Consider the following 19,684-nt stretch of genomic DNA (forward strand, 5'->3'; position numbering starts at 1 on the left):
GTTCCCTAACAACTTGTCCCTGTTGGTCTCTTTCATTCATTTGTCCCTGACTCTAACTGGAGGCCCCAAATTTGAAAGCATAACAAGATTTATATAAAGTTCAAAGAGAAACAAATGTGCTCTTGCCATCAATATGCTCAGGAAAAAATATAATTCCAGATTACTAAAAATCCAGCCTGCAAGTACATACCTGAAATCCAGCGCTAGGAAGATTAAGGCCAGAAGGCCAAGAGTTTGAGCCACCCTCGGCTTCATGGTGAAACCCTGTCTCAAACAAACAAAAATAAAGCATGTCACACACCAAGGGGGACACTGCGCCTGCTTGGAAGACGGGATTGGTGAAGGACATTTTCAAGGATTTGTGTCTTGGCAGAATCCAGTTCAAGGCCCTGGGGGAGAGTGTGGGAAATTACTCGATAGAATGGAAGTGTGAGGAGTGAGAAGAAAAAGATAAAGAGGAAAGTCGGGATGGATATGGAGAAGGCAGGAGGGAGATGCCGAGGACCCTGAGCGGAGAGAGAGTCACCTACCTTAGAAAGACGAGCTCCCTTCTAGGTGACTGCAGAGGTTTGGGACTGGGGGTCAAGGCTCAGTGGTGAAGAGCACTGGCTGCCCTTACAGATGTGAGCTCACTGCCTACCCCCACATCGAGCAGCTCCCAACCACCTAAAACTGTAGCTCCGGGAAACTGGATGCTCTCTTCTGGCCCCTGCACGCACACACGTAGCATTTATTCACACAGACACATAGACACAAATAAATATAAAAACAAATCTTTAAAAACCATTAACTCCAGAGAGAGAAATCAGGAGGCAGCTTCCAGAGTGCAGGGGAAGAGCCTGGGCTAGGACAGGGAACAGGAGGGAAAGACAGGCGTGGACATTATGTGACCATCACCTTCTCCACTGTGCCTTCTGCACCACACCAAGACAGTTCGCTGTTTCCACTAGCAGCTCTGGAACAAGAGCCAGGCCGTGTTCTTGGTTTTCACTGTGTATACACCAACCCTTCAGTTGCCACTGTCTGACCTCCCCAGAACACACACACAATGTGCCCCTCGTCTGACATTTGCACATCACTGCCCCTCAGTAAATGCTTCTAAATGACTTTGAACTACTGCTGAAATACGCTCACAGTGCGTTCCTATCTGACCTATGGATTCACCTCATTCCTGGCCAGCAGAACGCTCCCCGGCGCTGCTTATGCATGACTAACTATTTTAATCACGACAATAAGCTTCCTGTCAGTGACATTTTGCAGGTACAGGTGCAGAGATTTCGGCAATGGCAAAGTGCGCTCTGGCACCATGGCAACCAGTCCGTCAGCTGGCTAACACTCAGCAGTTCCGGAAGGGTAGCTCTCCACTCACTTTAGCTGACGACAAACCCCAGGGATGCTTTGGTCTGCCTTTTCTTCTCCAACACAGCTGTCTATCAGGGAGGGAAATGGTTGGCTTGTCTCTGATCGACAGGAACACTGGTTTTCTACTGTGGGAGGATTGAGATGGAGGCTACAGCCCAGCGTGACTCGGTACTGTCTGTTGGGATGCAGAGGTTGCCTTCCACAGGCTGGCGTTCTATGCGGGGGCTGGCTGCTGCTTTGCCACATGCGTTGCACTGAATGGACTTGAAAACACTCGTCAGAGCCTTCTTTCCCCTGCAGCCAGCCTCACATCTTAGGGGCTCACAGACCCCTCCGTACTGGGTATTACTATTTTCGCTCCTGCATTAAAAGATTTATGGTGTCAGGGGTGCCAATGCCCTGGGCATTCTCATGGGAATTGGACTAAATTTATCATGGACATAGAAAGGCTGTCAGGGATACTCAAGTAGTTTCTGTCCCTTTTCCTCCCTCATTCTCTCCCTCCATCCATCTATACCTTTCTTTCTCTTGTCTAATTCTTCCCTATTCCCTATGATCTGTCAACTATATGACTTGTCATAAACATCTCTCTACTTTGAGCTCCAGATCAGCAATGATATAGATGATTAGCAATGATAAAGATTTTTTTCATCTTTTGCCCATGAAAGTGCCCTGAATGGACAGCTCTGGGCCATATGTCCATCTCCAGTGAGAGCTATGATCATCAGAAAAGAAGCAACTTAAGGGAAAAAGGGTTTATGTTAGCTCACGATCTGAGAGGGTCCCCCTCCCCATCGTTGGGGAAGGCATGGTGTAACTGCAGTGTTGTGGGTGCTTACTCTCATCTCAGTGGACCCAGAAGGGGGGTAAGCAAGAGAGATCATGCTGGCTGCAGGTCCATCAGGGCAGAATATAGCCAGGCTGGAAGAGATATAGAGAGAGAATAGGTGGAGGAGTCAGGGAGCCACCATGTAATATTTTTGGTTTCTTTGTCAAAAATCAGGTGTTCATAAGTGTGTGGATTTATATCAGCGTCTTTGGTTCTATTCCATTGATCCATGTTTTGATGCCAATACCAGAAATTACTTTTCTCCTGTCCTCTTCTTTCCTTCATTAGTACATTCTTTCTCTTTACTTTTTGTGTGGTACTCAGGGTTGAATACAGGGTTTCCCGCTTGCTGGATAAGCACTCTGTGCTGAGATGCTGCCCTCGCTCTTTAGGTGGCTCTGGCTGGTCTTAAATGAATGCTGTAGACGAGGTAATACATCAGCTTAGTGTCTCTTGCCCCAGCGTCCTGGGATCACAGGACTGTGTCACCAAACCAGGCTAAGGATATATAATTTAATATATAATATTAATTTAAGCAAAACTTAGGAATTCAACAAAGATTATCCTGAAAGAAATCCAGAGCTATAACCAACATTGTGTAAGCATCTATATATTAACTGCCTAAGATGTTTAAAAAGATTTGAAAATTACAAGTTTTTTGGGATTCATTTTGATACACAGTCATGTTATGGATATATATCTAGCATATTCTGAGTGTGTAAGATCTTTTTTCTGGCTTCTCATTTTAGTGTCCAGCTTCACAGGTACTGGCTTTCCCCCACAATGTGCCAGCTATTGAAACAGCTCACTCTATGGCATGATTCTGTCTCTCTTGCACAGACCTTGCTTTTGGAAGACATAAACAAATACCACTCACTACAAATAAAGTTGACTAAAGAAATATGGTAAGCCATTTTCCTATCTTAATTTATAATTTAGAAACATTCATTTGAGTAAAAACATTTATTTTTATAAAAAGTTGCAAAGGAACTTGAGGTTTGGTTTGATGTCTTCTGCCTCCTTTGCTTTGGAAGGTCTGCCAATATCAAGTGTTGGCAAAGACATGGGAGAGTGGAGATGGGCATATTTGCGAGAACAATTTGGCAACTTCAAGAAAAAGCTTGTGTTTCAATCTTCATAGTAAGCTACTTTGTAAGTAAGGTAGCTAATACCCAAAGGGATTAACTACCTCTCCCCAAATCATACTGCTTCAGGGATCGAGACCTGTAGACTGAGCTTGACCTGTTGGCTATGAGAGCTGCTGAGCTTCCCCTTCTGTATCCTGTCCTGGTTCAGCTGCCACAAGCCCTGCCTATAGTATATCCTGATGACAGGCTTTACTACTACACTGAAGAGCCACCATTTTCCACACCACTCGTTGAGTGTAACAGGGGCTGGAACATGACATGTACCCACAAAATGGTGTGTTGAGACAATTTCCCACAGTGCTGTATAATTTTTAAGGACTAACTGTGTTTGCAACCATGTGTATAAATTCTCCCATCAGAGCAGAACTCTCAGTGCCATGACCTCTTGCCGTCTTTTCTATTGCTATGAGAAAACACCATGACCAAGGCAGCTTATGAAACAAAATGTTTAGTTGGAGAATTGATTACAGTTTCAGAGGATTAGTGTATGATCATCATGCTGGCAGGCAGGCAGACACAGCTCTGGAACAGTCTTGAAAACTTACGGGGGGGGGGGAGGGGGGGCTGAGGGGCTGGGCGTGGTCTTTGAAACCTCAAAGCCAGCCTCCAGTGACACAGCTCTTCCAACAAGGCCATGCCTTCCAATCCTTCCTTTATAGTCAATCAACCAGGGACCATGATGAGCTATCGGCACCATTCTCTTTTAAATCATTGTATGTGCCAATGAATTTTTAGGATAAAAATCTGTTTCAGTCTAAAACTTTCAAGTCAAAGATGAGGTTCTGACTATGATGTAGTTGGATCTCTGGCAAGTGTGTGACAGTTTTCTCCACTGGCACCCTTCTCCGGAAGCATGTAGACCATCTCCCAGGCAACGGCAGCTAAAACATCTACCTGGATTTCTCTTCTCAATGTCAACATCAACCTTCTCATATCACGATTTCTTCTCATTCACACTAGCAAGGAAATTAATTTAATTTTCATTAGTAAACATTCTGTTTCTAAAAATGAAATTTGGGGGTCATTTATTTTGGAGGGCAAGCAGGGTTTTGTTGAGAGTGCTGGCTCCTCACAACAGAGAGTTCTGCTAAGAATGGGTTTCCTCAGGAGCCACTTTCAAAGAGTACTTCTATGTCTATCCCAGTTCAAACCGGATAAAACGGCCTTGTTCTGCCGCCCCCAGATCCATCCATCATTCACTTTTCCACTGTCTGCTCGGCTCCCAGTTTGTAGTGTAGGCCTGCAACCATGGTCTTAAACTCCTCCTGCGACACCACGTCTCCCTTTTTCCCTGTGCTGCAAATAGGAACCCTAAATACTAATGCTCTAACAGGGAGCTGGGAAGTTGGGATGGTTCTTTACGGACCACTTGGCAAGATTCAGAATCACCTGGGAGACAAACCAAGGCTCAAAACAGGACTTATCTATAAGGATACTTCCAGAGTATCAATATCAGTTCAACAGAGGAAGGAAAACAGGCCCTGAGGGTATAATTCTATAGGTTAGGGTAGTCTATTATAGGCTGGGGTACTCTCTTGGCTGGGGTATTCTATAGGCTGGGGTACTCTCTTGGCTGGGGTATTCTATAGGCTGGGGTACTCTCTTGGCTGGGGTATTCTATAGGCTGGGGTACTCTCTTGGCTGGGGTATTCTATAGGCTGGGGTACTCTCTTGGCTGGGGTATTCTATAGGCTCAAGTCCCAGGCTGACTCCAAAGGAGAAATCAAGTAGAGTCATTGCATGCGTCTCCTTCTGCTTCATGACTGCGCACGCATAAACTATACCATAACTAGTGACCTCATACCCCTGCCACCATGACAGACTGAAGCTTCAAACATTAAACCAAAATAACTCCTTCTTTCTTTAAACTGGCTTTGTTGGGTATTTTGCACAGCACTGAGAAATAGAAATAACACCATGACCCAATAGAAAAGGAGGAGAGTAGGGTTTCCCACGTCTTCCCATAAGCTTCAGCACACACTCGGGTGGCACAAATGGATTCTTCCTGCAGGGCCAGACAACATGGTCCTGTGTTTCTGGCTGCCTCTTCTCCCAAGCCTCTGCCATCTCCTAAAGAAGGAATATCCCAGAACATTCCTGGCAACTCTTCAGTTCTAAACACAACTGAACGGATGTTTCACCAGAACAAATAATAAGCAATTTTTGTTCAGTTGCGTGCTAAGTTGATAGATGTCAGGAGCAGAAGGGGCCCCTTTCTAATAGAGAAAACAGCTGAGGTCAGCAGGTAACGTCATTATCTCCTATGTGTTTTCCGTATTTGAGTGCTTTCTCCATTCACAGTTTTAAAATAGTCATTTTCCTTGACTTATTATTTTCCAGAAGTACTTCTCACACCATTAAAGACTCTTAATATCATTTTTAATAACTGTTGTGCTGTGCAGGAACCGTAATTCCTTAGTGGTTCCTAATATCAGGGCTCTTGAGAATATTGGCCCCACACTGCTTCCCATTTACTTGGTACCCTCATGGCCCACAGCTCAGCGACATCTCTCGGAACTTTGAGGTGACAATGCCGTCCTTCTGTCTGTGCTGGGCACCTGACTGCAGCTTCCTGATGAAGTGATTGCCTCTCTCACCAGCTTTTTTCCCTTCTTCCAGCACATTTTCTTCTACTTTACATATTTTCCGCCTTCCCGAAAAATTTTCAAAACTAGCCTCAGACTGGCTCTGAACAGGTTTCTCTCCGACAAGGCGCTCTGTGCTGTTTTCTAATCATCTTTATGGACACTTTGGAATTAGATCAGATTTTTAAGCAAGAGCTATTTAAGAGATTTATAAAGGGCCAGGACTGCTGCATAGACAATTTTGAAAATAAGAAGAAACTGCACCGTTTGGAAAGAATGTGCCTTTGCATCCCAACAGTCAGAGCTGTGTTGGAGCTGGGCTTCCAAACACAGTGAAAAGCCCTTCCCAGAGCAGGGTACAGAAGCAATGCCCTAGTACTAGAAACCATACATCAGGCATCTGTCAGGAGAGAGGTGCCAGCTCAGGATCTGCCTCCCTTGCTCTCCACCCTGCGGCTCTCGTGCTGAATCCAGCACACAGAAGTTGCTGAGAGCAGCGTTCTGAGGATGGAGATGTCGGCAGCAGGCATCTGTGATGCCCTCCCTGCTGCCAGACTCACAGAGACCACCTGACATGGCAGTGGCCTGGAAATTCAGCAGATCTGCAAGGCCAAGTTAGGGCATCTTAACGCCCACCCTCTCATCCGAGCGCCATGCTGGGAAGGTACGAACAGGGTTGGGCTTCCGTCCTTTAACTGCTCGGTAAAAGTCAAGCAATCCTCTGCCTTGTGTTCAGCTCAGGACTAAGGGAAGGCCACGGAGACAGCTCGCTAACAGACTCATGACCACGATAAGAAGGAAGGCAAATGAGTACACAGGACATGGCTGCTGATGGGAACAGATAGCTCTAAGTACAGGAGGTGACAACAGAAGCACCAACCAGCTGAGCTGTGTTGAACAAACTCTGGGCAACTCAAGGTTGTTGTCAAGGGGGTTTCCACACCACTGCTGTGCCCATAGAGATGCTTGGGAGCTGCTCCACAAGAGGGAGGGAGTTCTAGGAATGGCCTAATCTGATTCTCTTTTCCATTCTACTAGATCTGCTAGGGCATAGTGGCACACATTTTATAGGATGGGTACACTGGGGCAAATAAAACTTGTGTAGACTGTCATCAACCAGCAAGTGGTAGGGACTGTGAACACAGTCAGGGTGGTGAAGTATGAGGTGTAATGACCTCAATATATGCATGAAAATGTCACGAGGAGACCTATCATTTTATATGCCAACTACAAACAAAGATTTAACACACGTTGGCAGAGGCTGCTTGTTCGTTTCCTGGCCACCCAGATCTGAAATAATGACACATATACAGAAGAACTCCCTATGAAGGGTTCATCCACTGAAACTGTTTACCTGAGCTAATGGGAGCTCACCAACTCCAGCTGGCCTGGGAAGGAACAAGCATAGAGCCAAACTAGTCCCACCGAATGTGGGAGACAGTTGCATGGCTGCGGCAGACTGAGGGGCTATTGGCAGTGGCACTGGGATTTATCTCTACTGCATGTACTGGCTTTATGGGATCCTGTTCTCTTTGGATGGATACTTTGCTCAGCCTAGATGTAGTAGGGAGGGCCTTGGACCTTCCCCAAAGCAAAGTGCCTTACTCTCTCTGAGGAGTGGATGGGGATGAGTGGGAGGGTGTGTGGAGAGAATGGGAGGAGGGGAGGGAGTGAGAATTTGGATTGATCTTTTTTATAAAAAAAAAAAAAAATCTAATAAAAAAAAGAAAGAAAGAAAGCTGAAACACTAAAATCCACACCTAAGAGAGAACATACAATATTTGTCTTCTGGGTCTGTGTTGGGAGCAGTGAGACCCCAGATCCTGAATTTTTTGTAAACAACTTGTTTTCCCCTGATCTGAGTGCCTACAGCTGCTCTGAGCACGAGACCTTCAGGCGTTTCTGATGGCAGGAGAGTGGTTTCTGGTGGGTTTGGCTGGGGCGTGGCTATCTCTATATAATCTGCCCCTGAACACAATAAAGGGGCATTCTTGGGGAATTCAAGGATGACCCGTGTCGCTGTCTCTCTGTCTATGTGTGTTTGTGTATTTTAACCTCCAGCCCCCTTGCCCGAAGCTCATGAACTGGGTGCCAGTGCACAGAGCACAGACACAGAGGCGCTGTGCGCGCCAGGTCTGTGTTTGGTGTGGAAAGCCCTTCTGTATACGTGTCATTATTTCGGGCGATTGGACATGAGGTCCCACCCCTAGACAAGAAGCTCTCTGCAACTAATAGCCGCTGGCAAATGGGGAAATCAGTTTTCTCCAGTGGGGTCTTACTGTGTGTCAGCCATACTTCCGGGCAGGACCCGTGTTCATGAGTAGTCAGCCAACACACACACACACACACACACACACACACACACACACACACAGTGGTATTCTTGTGGACTTTTTGCTTAGTTTGGGTTTGTTTTTGTCTTATCAGTCTTTTACTTGCTTGTTTTGGTTTTCATTTTTGTGTTTTTGTAGGTGTATTTTGTGTTTCTTGTTCTTCTGTTTCTTTTAAGAGATAGAGAAAAAGATTATAACATTGGGTAGGTAGGGAGGTGGGGAAGATCTGGGAGGAACTAGGGGAGGAAAAACATTATCCATAAATTATATGAGAAGACTTTTTTCTGTCAAAGTGAGGGAGGAAATACAAACTCCAGGTGAAGATGAAGACCAAACTGCCAAGAACTGCGAGCTCCACCAGACTTCCCTTCACTCATAGCACAGACAGGAAATGTACCCTGTGAAAGCACACAACAGAACAATTGTTGATGTACTCATTGCCTGTATATATTGTATATAGTTATTATTCTTACTGTATATCATTTCTTATATTAGTTATTTTAGACAAAAAAGGGAAATGTGGTGGTATTTTGTTTGTGCTGTAACAAATAAAGCTTGCTTAAAGACTAGAGTGCAGCTAGCCACACTAGTCAGCCATAGAGGGCAGGCAGCAGGGGCACACACCTTCAATCCCAGCACTCGGGAAATAGAGGCAGAAGGAGCTTTGTGAGTTCAAGGCCACCCTGGGTGATGTGAGATTGAGTCTAAAAGAAACAGAACTCACACAAAGGTGATCCTGGCACTTGGAATCACACACCTTTACCCAGCACGAGGGAGGTGGAGAAGGGAATGATATGGCTGGGCGGAGAGAGGAATATAAGGCAGGAGGACACAGGAGCTCAGAGCATTCGGTCTGAGCATTCGCAGGGATAAGATCGCCCCTTTGGTCTGAGGATCCGGTAGAGGTAAGAACCAGTGACTGACTGCTCTGCTTCTCTGATCAGCATTAACCCCTATATCTGACTCTGGGTTTTTCTTATTAAGACCAATTAGAATTTGCACTAAACACATATTGCCACAGCAAACTGGGTGTACATCACAAGTCAAAGCATAATTCTTTACTCCATCATCACTCAAATTTTAGGGTGATGTCTTTGTGTTTAACAATAGCACTAATAACCAGTAAACAATCTCCTCTCTCCATGGAAATAGCCTTTATATATAGCCACGTTTATTTATTTTGGTTCCTGGCATGCAGGGGCTACTGGGATTCTAAGTGTCTTTTGTGTATTAATGTGTTGCCTGGTTGCTGGGAGTCCTTGGGCATCTTCAGAGTAAGCAATAGTGGGTAGAAAGACCAAGCCTTGATTAAAAGTGTAAATAGCCTTGTCCCTAAACAGAGGGACAGAGGAGCTGGAACTCAATCACCAAAGGCCAAAAGATTTGGTGATCTTGTCTACTTCATGAAACCTTCATGAAAACTCCAAAATGATGGGGTTCGGAGAACTAAACTGACAAGTGTATTTACACGCCAGGAAGAAGGGTACATTGTAATCCCATGGACAGAGGTTCCCACACACAGCACCGCTCTGGACCCCGCCTTGTGAACGGAGAGGAGAGGAACAGTAAGTTCTGTAAGGTTCTGTATGGTTTGATTGGAAAGCATCTGGGATGCTCGTCTGTCCGCATCTTATCTCCACCCGTATCTGTGGGCGGCAGCCTGCAGTTATGGTCCTTCCTTCAACAATAACTAAGAGTCCAGTGTGTGAGAAAACTCTAGGCTATGCAATGTTCATCTTTTTCCTAAGTATAAAAATATTTATGATTAGTTGATTAAAGATAAGAAAATGTTCCATAATGAGGTCTCACAGAGCCTCAGATTTTTGTATTAAGAGGTTTACTACAAAGTATTGGAAACCTTGATTTGAGACATTAGGTCATTCTGATTATATTAATGGCAGATGGGGGAAAGGAGGCCAATTTGGACTAAAGGCTCCCCACGATGATGCAGCCCTACCTAGAATATGGCCAGCCTGGTGATGACTCAAAGAGTTGACCTAGACCCTACCATATTCTCACTGCTGTAAAAATCCTGATGACTGGGAGAAGTTGGCATAGTAAGCTTTCTGGAACTGGGCTGAGCTTCTAGAAGCCACTTAATTATCAGCTCCATTTGGACAAGTCAGTGGAATACCACACCATTTTAAATCTTGTTTCCTATGAGATTTAACTATATGAATATTTTAAATGTCTAATAATAGGAAATTTTAAGAACTGAAAAAGCATATTAAGTAAATCGAGACAGACATCATGTGTTGTCTCATTTCTGGGTCTTAGACTTTATAGATTCATAAAATCATATCTGTACAGATGGTATAAAAGCAAGATTCTGGGAAACAAAGGAGACAGGCCAGAGACAAGGCTGAGAGGGAGGAAGGCAGCGAGTGGCGTGTTGGCACCAGGTGAGATTGCTAGCTTTAGTAGTCAACTCACTGCCTGGGAAGAGGGTCTCTCGCCTGAAGAACTGCCTCTATCAGACTGGCTTCTTAGCATGTGTGATGAGGAGGACCCAGCCCACTGTGCATGTCATCCCTGGGCGGGTGACCCTGAGCTATGTAAGAGAGCAGCTGAGCAAGCCAGCCAGCAGCGTCCCTCCAGACTCTGCGTCAGCTCTTTCCCCAGCCCTGGTTCCTGCCTTGAGTTCCCTCTGTGGTTTCCCTCCACAATGCACTATGACCTGCAAGCCAAATCAACCCTTTCTTCCCTAAGCTGGTTTTTATCACATCAGCAGAAAGCAAAACGAGCCCAGGGGAATGTGTGCAAGACACTTTATACACTTGCATGCCTTATTCAACCCTTTACAATAATTTCTAAAGAAAAATTAAAGCTCAGAATAGTCATAGAATGGAGTTGTATACATATATGTCTATGGTTTTTCAAGACTCTCGACTTGTTTTTAAAATGCATCGCATGTTATCTAGAAGCAAGATGAGATACATAACACCACATGCCATGTGATCTTGCATGCACGAGCTTGTATGTGTGCCCTTGAAGATATTTGGGGTGCACAGGTAGACGTTGGGGTTATAATACCTAGAATGAAATCTACAAAATGTCTACAAACATTCCCTGGAGATGAGGGGATTACAGACTTCAATTGTAGACTTTCTAAATTAGGGAAATTTTTATAGTGAGTAAGAATATTATTTGTTCTTTAATAATCAAGGGAAAAGTTAACTTGTAAATGAATATTGTCCTTATGAGTGAGTTTGAGAAATTGCACAAGAATGATGCTGGTCTCTCCTGTCAGTTCCCTGAGCACAACTGTGTACAAAATAAAGAATGAGCTCTCTCTGTCCTAAGGGAAAGGCCTTAGAAAAATATATAGACAACATAGTAACATGAAATCTTACAGAAGTGACATTGTTGCAAGCGTGGCTGTTTTGGGGGGTCCATGTTTATTTGAAACACCTTTAAGGAAGTTACAATCCAGAAGGAGATGTCACAAAGGTATTTCTGTTAAGAAGAATAAATAACAGGGCTGAAGGATACTTTAATTGGCAATGTGCTTGCTGTGCCCCTATAAAAAGCTGCATGTGCTGGCATGCATTTAAAACTCAAGGGTTTTTGGGAGCCCAGTCCAGTGCTCCTATGCAGGTTTCTGCCTCTGTTTCCATCAGTTGCTGGGTGAAGGGTCTATGGTGACATTTATGATATTCATCAGTCTGACTACAGGGCAAGGCCAGTTTGGGCCCCCTCTCCTCTATTGCTTAGGGTCTTAGCTGGGGTCATCCTTGTGGATTCCTGGGAATTTCTCTAGAGTCAGGTTTCTTGTTAGCCCCATAATGGCTCCCTCAATCAGAATATCTCTTTCCTTGTTCTCCATCTCTGTCCTTCCTCCATCTCGACTACCCCATTCCCTCAAATTCTCCCCCCTTCTCCTCCTTTTCCCCTTCTATCCTCCATTCTCCCCCAACTCCCACTGCTTGTTCTGTTTTTTGGGGAACCTATTCTCTTTGGATGGATACCTTGCTCAGCCTAGATACAGTAGGGAGAACTTTGGACCTTCCCCAAAGCAATGTGCCTTATCCTCTCTGAGGATGGATGGGGGGTGGAGTGGGGGGTAGATGAAGGGGAGGGAGTAGGAACTGGGATTGGTATGTAAAATGAAAAAGTTTGTTTTCTTTATTAAAAAAAAGAGAGGAAATTATTTTTTAAAAAAAAACCTCAAGGGTTGCAGGAGTCAGAAACAACAGAGCCCTGGGGGTCACTGGGCAGAAGCCCAGCCTAATCAGCGACTCCAGGTCCATGGGAGAAACTGTTCCAATTAACAAAGTGGGCAGTACTGAGGTTGATTCCTGGCCTGCACACACGTATATGTATACACAACACATACACAGTGAACACATCAATGCACACTTATACGTGTGTATACAAGAACATATACCTTCACATACACATGTACACATGCATGTACACACATACATACAATATACACAATTGCACACAGGCACATGTGTGAGCACGCACAAGCACACAAAAGAACAACCAACAGGTTCACCTTAAATTGTGTCCTTAGCATTTATGTCCATCACTAGTAGAGATAAAGCTTGGGGGACCCTGGATTTGAGGTGAGCAGGACCAGCACTGGATGTGCAGGCTAGCACGCAGTTGCAGCAGATTAGAATTTTGTTGGGTTTATTGCTTTTATTTATTTATTTTTGTTACAAATAGCTGTTGATTGTAATACTGTTTTTCTCATAATCCCTCTCATTTTCAATCAACAGCTTTGCAGAAGGCAAGACTTTTAGGAACACACATGCAGAGTTGCTGCAAAAGCACTAACGTAAAACTTGATGCTGATAAAGAAAATGTTAGTTACAGCATTTGCTATCACTGTTCCTCCCCTCCCTTTCAAGATTCAGGCCTTCTGAAAAGGTCTTTAGTCACCACTATGCCACTGCCACATCTTCATCCACGCTAGCTCGACCACTACCCGACCTTCTTGCTCAGTCTTATTTTGGTCTTCCACCGCTTGTTAAATTTTTTCGTAGTGAACACCGACTGAAGAGTTCTTGGTGTTCACTGGACGATGTTGACCACACAAGAGAAGGCAAGCTCTCTGGGCATAGGGACTGTGTGTGTCTCATTAACCACTGTACTTCCAGAACCCAGCAGGCAGACCTGTTCCATGTGCTCAGTGAGCCAGGGGCCACCAACATAAAGACCCGTAGGTTTTCCATGTTATTCACACCCCAGAGCCATCAAGGTCGAGAAATGTTTCTACTTTGGTTGTAAGAAAGTTGACCTAGAGACAGGTAAATGGGGTTGACCTATAGGTAGGTAAATGGGGTTGACCTATAGACAAATAAATGGGATTGACCTATAGGTAGATAAATGGGGTTGACCTATAAACAGGTAAATGGGGTTGACCTGTAGACAGGTAAATGGGGTTGACCTATAAACAGGTAAATGGGGTTGACCTATAGACAGGTAAATGGGGTTGACCTGTAGATAGGTAAATGGGGTTGACCTATAGACAGGTAAATAGGCTGCTACTGCACATGGTCAGAGATGGGTCTGCTGTTGAAGGCAGACCTTTCTTGATGTGGTATGTCCTATATGTGTGTGTTGCTTTTATTGGTTAATGAATAAAGTTGCTTTGGCCTATGGCAGGGCAGCATATAGCCAGGCTGGAAGGGACATAGAAAGAGTAGTCGGAGTTGGGGAGATACCATGTAGCTGCCAAAGGAGACAGATGCTGAAATCTTGTCAGAACCTTACTGGTAGGCCACAGGCCCATGGTGATACATAGATTAATAGAAATGGGTTAACTTAAGATAAAAGAGCTAGCTAGAAACTAGACGCCTAAGCTATTGGGTGAACAGTGTTGTAATTAATATAGTTTCTTTGTGATTATTCAGGTCTGAGCAGTTGGGAAACAAAGAGGCAGTCTCCTGGGCTAAGCCTCCATCTTAACTCTCATAAGCCTTTGGATCAAGTTTCCACAGTTCAGCTACTTGCTTGTAAGGTTTACTCTTCTTTGTCTGCTTGATGGGATTTATGGTCACATGTTACCATGGAAACACACTTCTGAATATGTCTATGAGAGTGTTTCCAGAAACACTTAACAGAGCAGGGACTGTACACCCTGAATGTGGGCAGCACCATCCTATGGTCCACAGCCCAGACTGAGTAAGAAGGAGAAAGTGAGCCAAGCACCTAGTTCTCTCTCCCAGTCCTGACAGCGGGAACTACGTGACCTCACACTCCAGCCTTCATGTTGTCCCTCCATGATGAACTATACCCTCAAACTGTGAGCCCAAGAGATCCTCCTCCCTCCCTCCATCCCTCCATCCCTCCCTCCCTTCCTTCGTCTCTCCATCCCTCCTTCCCTTCCTCCTTTCATCCCTCCCTCCCTCCATGCCTCCCCTCTCCTGATGGAAGTACTTTCCTCAGATTCTCACCATCAGGGCCTTGTAAGGCTCCTGGGTACTCACAGGAGTATAGGGCTCTACCACTGGACCCTCTGGAGTCTTTAACCCTCACACTGATCATTCAGAAATCATTACTTGGGGGTCCCAAGCATCATTTTGGCCCATGCAGAGACCTCTGATTTGATCCATCTTTGTCCCTTCTGTTGGGGAACAGCCATTTGTGCTGTGATCTTGTTTCTCCCATGGGTCCAAGAAGAGTTGTTCTTTTTCAGCAGGTATTGTTTTTTATTTGCTGTTCCAAGCTCCTTTCGTGATGGATGAGAAATAGGAGCACAGACAAACTGTGGGAAATTACTAATGAGTTTGTCATCTCACCAGAAAAGCAAAACTGACAGGAAGAAGTGACCAGAGGGCATTAGTCACACAGAGGGTCAGAATACCCACAGAACTGCCCACACCGAAAGATTAAGAACAGCGTGATGAAAAGATCCGTGGGGAGGATGGAGTCAAGTACAGCGATAACGGATGGGTGGTATTGCCCAAATATTAGCCTGTCTTCCCCTGAGTGTCTGTTTTCGCCCACCCACATAAAGCTAAGTCAGGCTGGAGTCACTGCCTCAGGGAAAGATGTGAATCCGCGAATAAGAGAGAAAGAATTCTTTGTTTTTCCAGTTTCAAAGATAGATGTCCTTGGAGAACTAGAAAATCTGAACATTGTGACAGCCAGGAGTGAAAGAGCTCTTTCCCGATACAGAAAGAAGTTCCAGGACTCATGGAAGATGAAGGCAGGAAACAGATGGTGCATGCCTGCGGTGAGCGAATCAGGCAACAAGAGAAACGTGGCGGCAGGTCTCAGGTGACGGGTCTGGGCCTTGTTCCTGGGCTCTGGTCCCACCAAAGCAACAGAGCTCACCAGAGGGCCAGCGGGACTTGGTTGAAGGAACCTATCCCTGCCCCTCACAGAGCACCACAAAGGGTGCAGGACTCTTGAGAGGGATTGTATCTGCGTGTGACCAGCAGGGGCAGCGCCAGTTCATGGTGGATGTCTCTGTGGACAGAGCGATGGAGGACCTGAGAGACCTCAGCACCATCTAGCTAGGCGTATGCCCACCTAGAAAGGGGGTGAGAGAAATACGCTGAGAGCTTCCACGGTCCCCAGAACATTCAATTGAGTTCCAGAAAAGGAGGAAACATCTCTGGATTGAGGTCAAGAGTCATAACCTGCCATAGGCCAATAGGGAAATTTCAGTCTCTCTGCTTTGTGTGAATGCTCACTGTGCACCATGACTCAGCAAAGAAACCAAGGGCTGCCGAGTTCAGGAAAGCTGCCAAGATGGCCAGGCCATCGCCAGACGGCAAGCGCCCCTCAGACTATGAAGCAAGATAAATCCACTCCTCCCCAGGCTGCTGTTGTGACTTTTTCTAAGATGTGAAAAAGCATCCATTGACCTCAGATAAGGAGCTAACAATAGGCCAAAGTCTTGGTGAATCAATGAGTTTATTAAGGTTTCTTACAAGAAAAGAAGTGAGGAGCTACTAACAGAGGCACGGATGACCTAAAGGCAGCTGCATCGCCAAAAGGCCCACCCCAGCATGGGAGACAAGTTATGAAAGATGCATTTCTGGGGCGACTCCTACTACTTGGGCAGCTTGACAGGTAGGGAGCATTTATCTCTCCCAGCGGTCCTTAGAGTTTATATAACCTTGATAAAAGGACCTTGTGAGTTTTCTAAGTTTCAAGACCTTCCTGAGATTAGTGAGCTATACATGTCTTGAATTGTGCCAGTTCTTTTTGTTTTCTGAGTCTTGGGAGCCCCTCTTCCAGGTGGAATATTTCGGTTTGGAGTGACGTTCTAGATAGCAGTCGCCTCTTCCTGTGTTTTAAACAAGAACTGAAAGCAACACCTAATATGCATCCCCTTGGCGGGCACAAGGTCAGCAGACAATGTTGGGAGCAGTGAGACCCCAGATCCTGAATTTCTTGTAATCCCCTGATCTGAGTGCCTACAGCTGCTCTGAGCACGAGACCTTCAGGAGTTCCTGATGGCAAGAGAGTGGTTTCTGGTGGGTTTGGCTGGGGCGTGGCTATCTCTATATAATCTACCCCTGCACACAATAAAGAGGGCATTCTTGGGGCTTTGGTATCAATGTAAAAAGGTCTGTGTGTCGGTCTGTCTCTGCGTCTGTCTGTGTTCTCAACCTCCAGCCCCTTGCCCGAAGATCACGAACTGGGTTCTAGCGCACAGAGCGCAGACATGGGGTCGCGGTGCGTAGCAAGACAACTTCAGACCACAGTGCCTGTCTCAGCTCAGAAGAGCTTGGAAACAAATTCCTCTCCAAACCCTCTAGATAAAAGGCAGTCTGCCACATTTTGGGTTGAGCTTTTCCTTGCAAAATCCTAGGCAGAAAATCCAGATAAGCCCACCGAAACTTATGACCTTCGCAGCGTAACTTCATAAATGTAAATCACATTAAATTTTTGTGTTGTTAACAATTTGTTTGACAGCAGTGCACACCAAGTAACAGCTATAAATGCAAGGTAAAGCAATTGTACACTGCAAATTTCCCCAAGCTCAGGCTGGGCACTAGTATAGTAAGGATTTCTAGAGAGACTTTACCAAAAGTCTCTCACAAAGAGATTTGGACACGTGAGAAAAGCTAACCAAACGGAAAGAGTGATGGGCAACTCAAGATGGAGAAAAGGCGATGAATAGTTAATATTTGAGTTTTCGGTAGAAACATGAATTTTTACCTCTTTAATCCCGGTTGGGGACAAGGGAACCTGCCCGAGAGACAAGAGGCAGGATTGTCATCGTTAGCACATCCAGGGAGCAGCCATCTTGAGTTAGTTAAGGGGGCACAGGTGGAAATCAAACCAAAGAAAGCTTAATGAAAGAGTCCAGCAGACAAGCAGGGCCCAGTGACCCCACAGGGGACCAGACACATGACACAGACTGACCTTGTTACTGGGCAGTTCCCTTCACAGGCCCCGCCCTGTGCTCATCTTCTCTCTCTCTTTCATATGTGTTCTTCAAGTATCAATACAAATTCCATCTCTCCCAGAAGTCCCCCTAAGACCAAACACCTGCCTCAATCACCTGAACCTCAACTTCTATTCCTCTTGGCTCTTCACAGACCCTTTATACTGAATTACTTCCAAGGACAATGACATAATTGACCACTAAGGGATGTTTCCTACTTGATTAGTCCTGTAGTCAATGTCATTTCGTCAAGCCATAAGCCATCCCATTTCAAAGCCCTTTAAATGACTAAAAACTCCTTCTCACACTGAGCCAACACCTACCACTTAGCAACCGCGTTGTGTCAAGCAAGTGACTGTCTCTCTGAGACTCATTTCCGCCTTCACAAATGGCAGGAAAAGTGTACCTTTCCCCGAAAAGATTGTTGAAAAGATTAAGTAAAATCAGCCAAATGGAATGTTGTACATCTTACCTGAATAGGCAGGCATTGATAAGTGGTTGTTACTGAATCATGGAAAGAAGCATTGCAAGGCTTCTGTTAAGATGCCTGGTGCCCCATTGCTACTTCCTGAAGGATGCCTATGACCTGCAATAGATATGACAGCTGGCTAAAACCACGTGAATCCCCATTTCCTCTCTTCTGCAGCCAATGCCTTCCAAATACACGGAGACAAGTGTGTGCACTGCCAGAAATGGTCTACATGACTAATACATATTACTGAAGTGTTTCCTGAGCCAGGTAAAAGCTTCCACATCACAGGCCATGTTCAGACACCTTCCAACGGGATAGATGCTTTCCCCAGAGAGTTGTATAAATCAATATCATTTGTGAGTTTCTCTCTGAAGAGAGTTCTGCAGATGCGATGAATTATGAGATAAATAAAGAAACCCATACCCTACCTTAGTCTAGAAAGGCAGAGTCAAGTGGGCAACTTTTAACCAATGTAATAAAGTCAAAAGTTCATGCTGATCAGTTACAGTTTTTTAATTTGGTCTGGGATTTTTATTTGAACTTTTTTTTTTTTTTTTGGTTTTTCGAGACAGGGTTTCTCTGTGGTTTTGGAGCCTGTCCTGGAACTAGCTCTTGTAGACCAGGCTGGTCTCGAACTCACAGAGATCCGCCTGCCTCTGCCTCCCGAGTGTTCTTCCTGTTGGCCATGTTAGATTTAGTTGTTGGGTTGTTTTTTTTTTCAAGTTTGAAATCTGGAAACTTAACAACCCACTTTCCAAGTTTCCATCCCCCTTTGTCATTAATTTTGTTCATTTATCTGATTTCCCCACTAGTTATCAAGACATTTATGCATGACAATTTCTTGATTTTATAATATCCTCCTTCACAGATTTTAAAGTTTGGGATAATAGTCTAACATTTAATATTTCAACCCTGTCGACTCACATCTATATAAATCTGATCTGATATAAATATTTTCTAAAATAATTATCTTAATTATGCCTCTGATATTGTCTAGTCTTGTTGGGCTTTTTAAAATTATTATAACTAATTGTAGGCCAACACCATCTGATGGATTTTGTAACGGATTACCAGATCATTGCCCACAATTTGCCAAACACTTCTCTATTAAAAATGCTTTAAATTCCTTTCACTAAAGTGGTATGTTAAAAAAAACAACAACAAAAACAGACCCCTGCTGTCTGCTGGGTGCCCTGGTTTCAGAGAGAAAACTCCAGAAATGTGGCTGTTCACAGGCCATCCCTGTAAGAATGGGTTGTTTTCCTCATATGCTGCTACAGAGAAGGAAGTATGTGATACAGAATGGAAGAAGTGAAGTACCCCATCTAACAAGCATTGCGACTGTGGCGTGATCAAAGATTATTAGTGAAAGCAGATGTGGAAGGCAGACATTTAAGGGAGAACTCCCATGGGTGCCTACATTTCCCAGTGTCTTTTGAGCAGAGCTATTGGCTGCTCTTTCCTGGCCTGTCTTTTCAGAGATGTCTGTCACTCAGTGGACAATCTTTAGAAGAATATCCATAGTTACCCAGATGTGTCTTCATCTGGAACAAAGCCCGTTTGGGCTCAGGAGAAAGACAACGCCTCCTTGGGGCAA

Source organism: Microtus oregoni, unplaced genomic scaffold (assembly GCF_018167655.1).
Source record: "Microtus oregoni isolate MIOR12 unplaced genomic scaffold, Mior012 000001F_ref0000356, whole genome shotgun sequence".
Taxonomy (NCBI): domain Eukaryota; kingdom Metazoa; phylum Chordata; class Mammalia; order Rodentia; family Cricetidae; genus Microtus; species Microtus oregoni.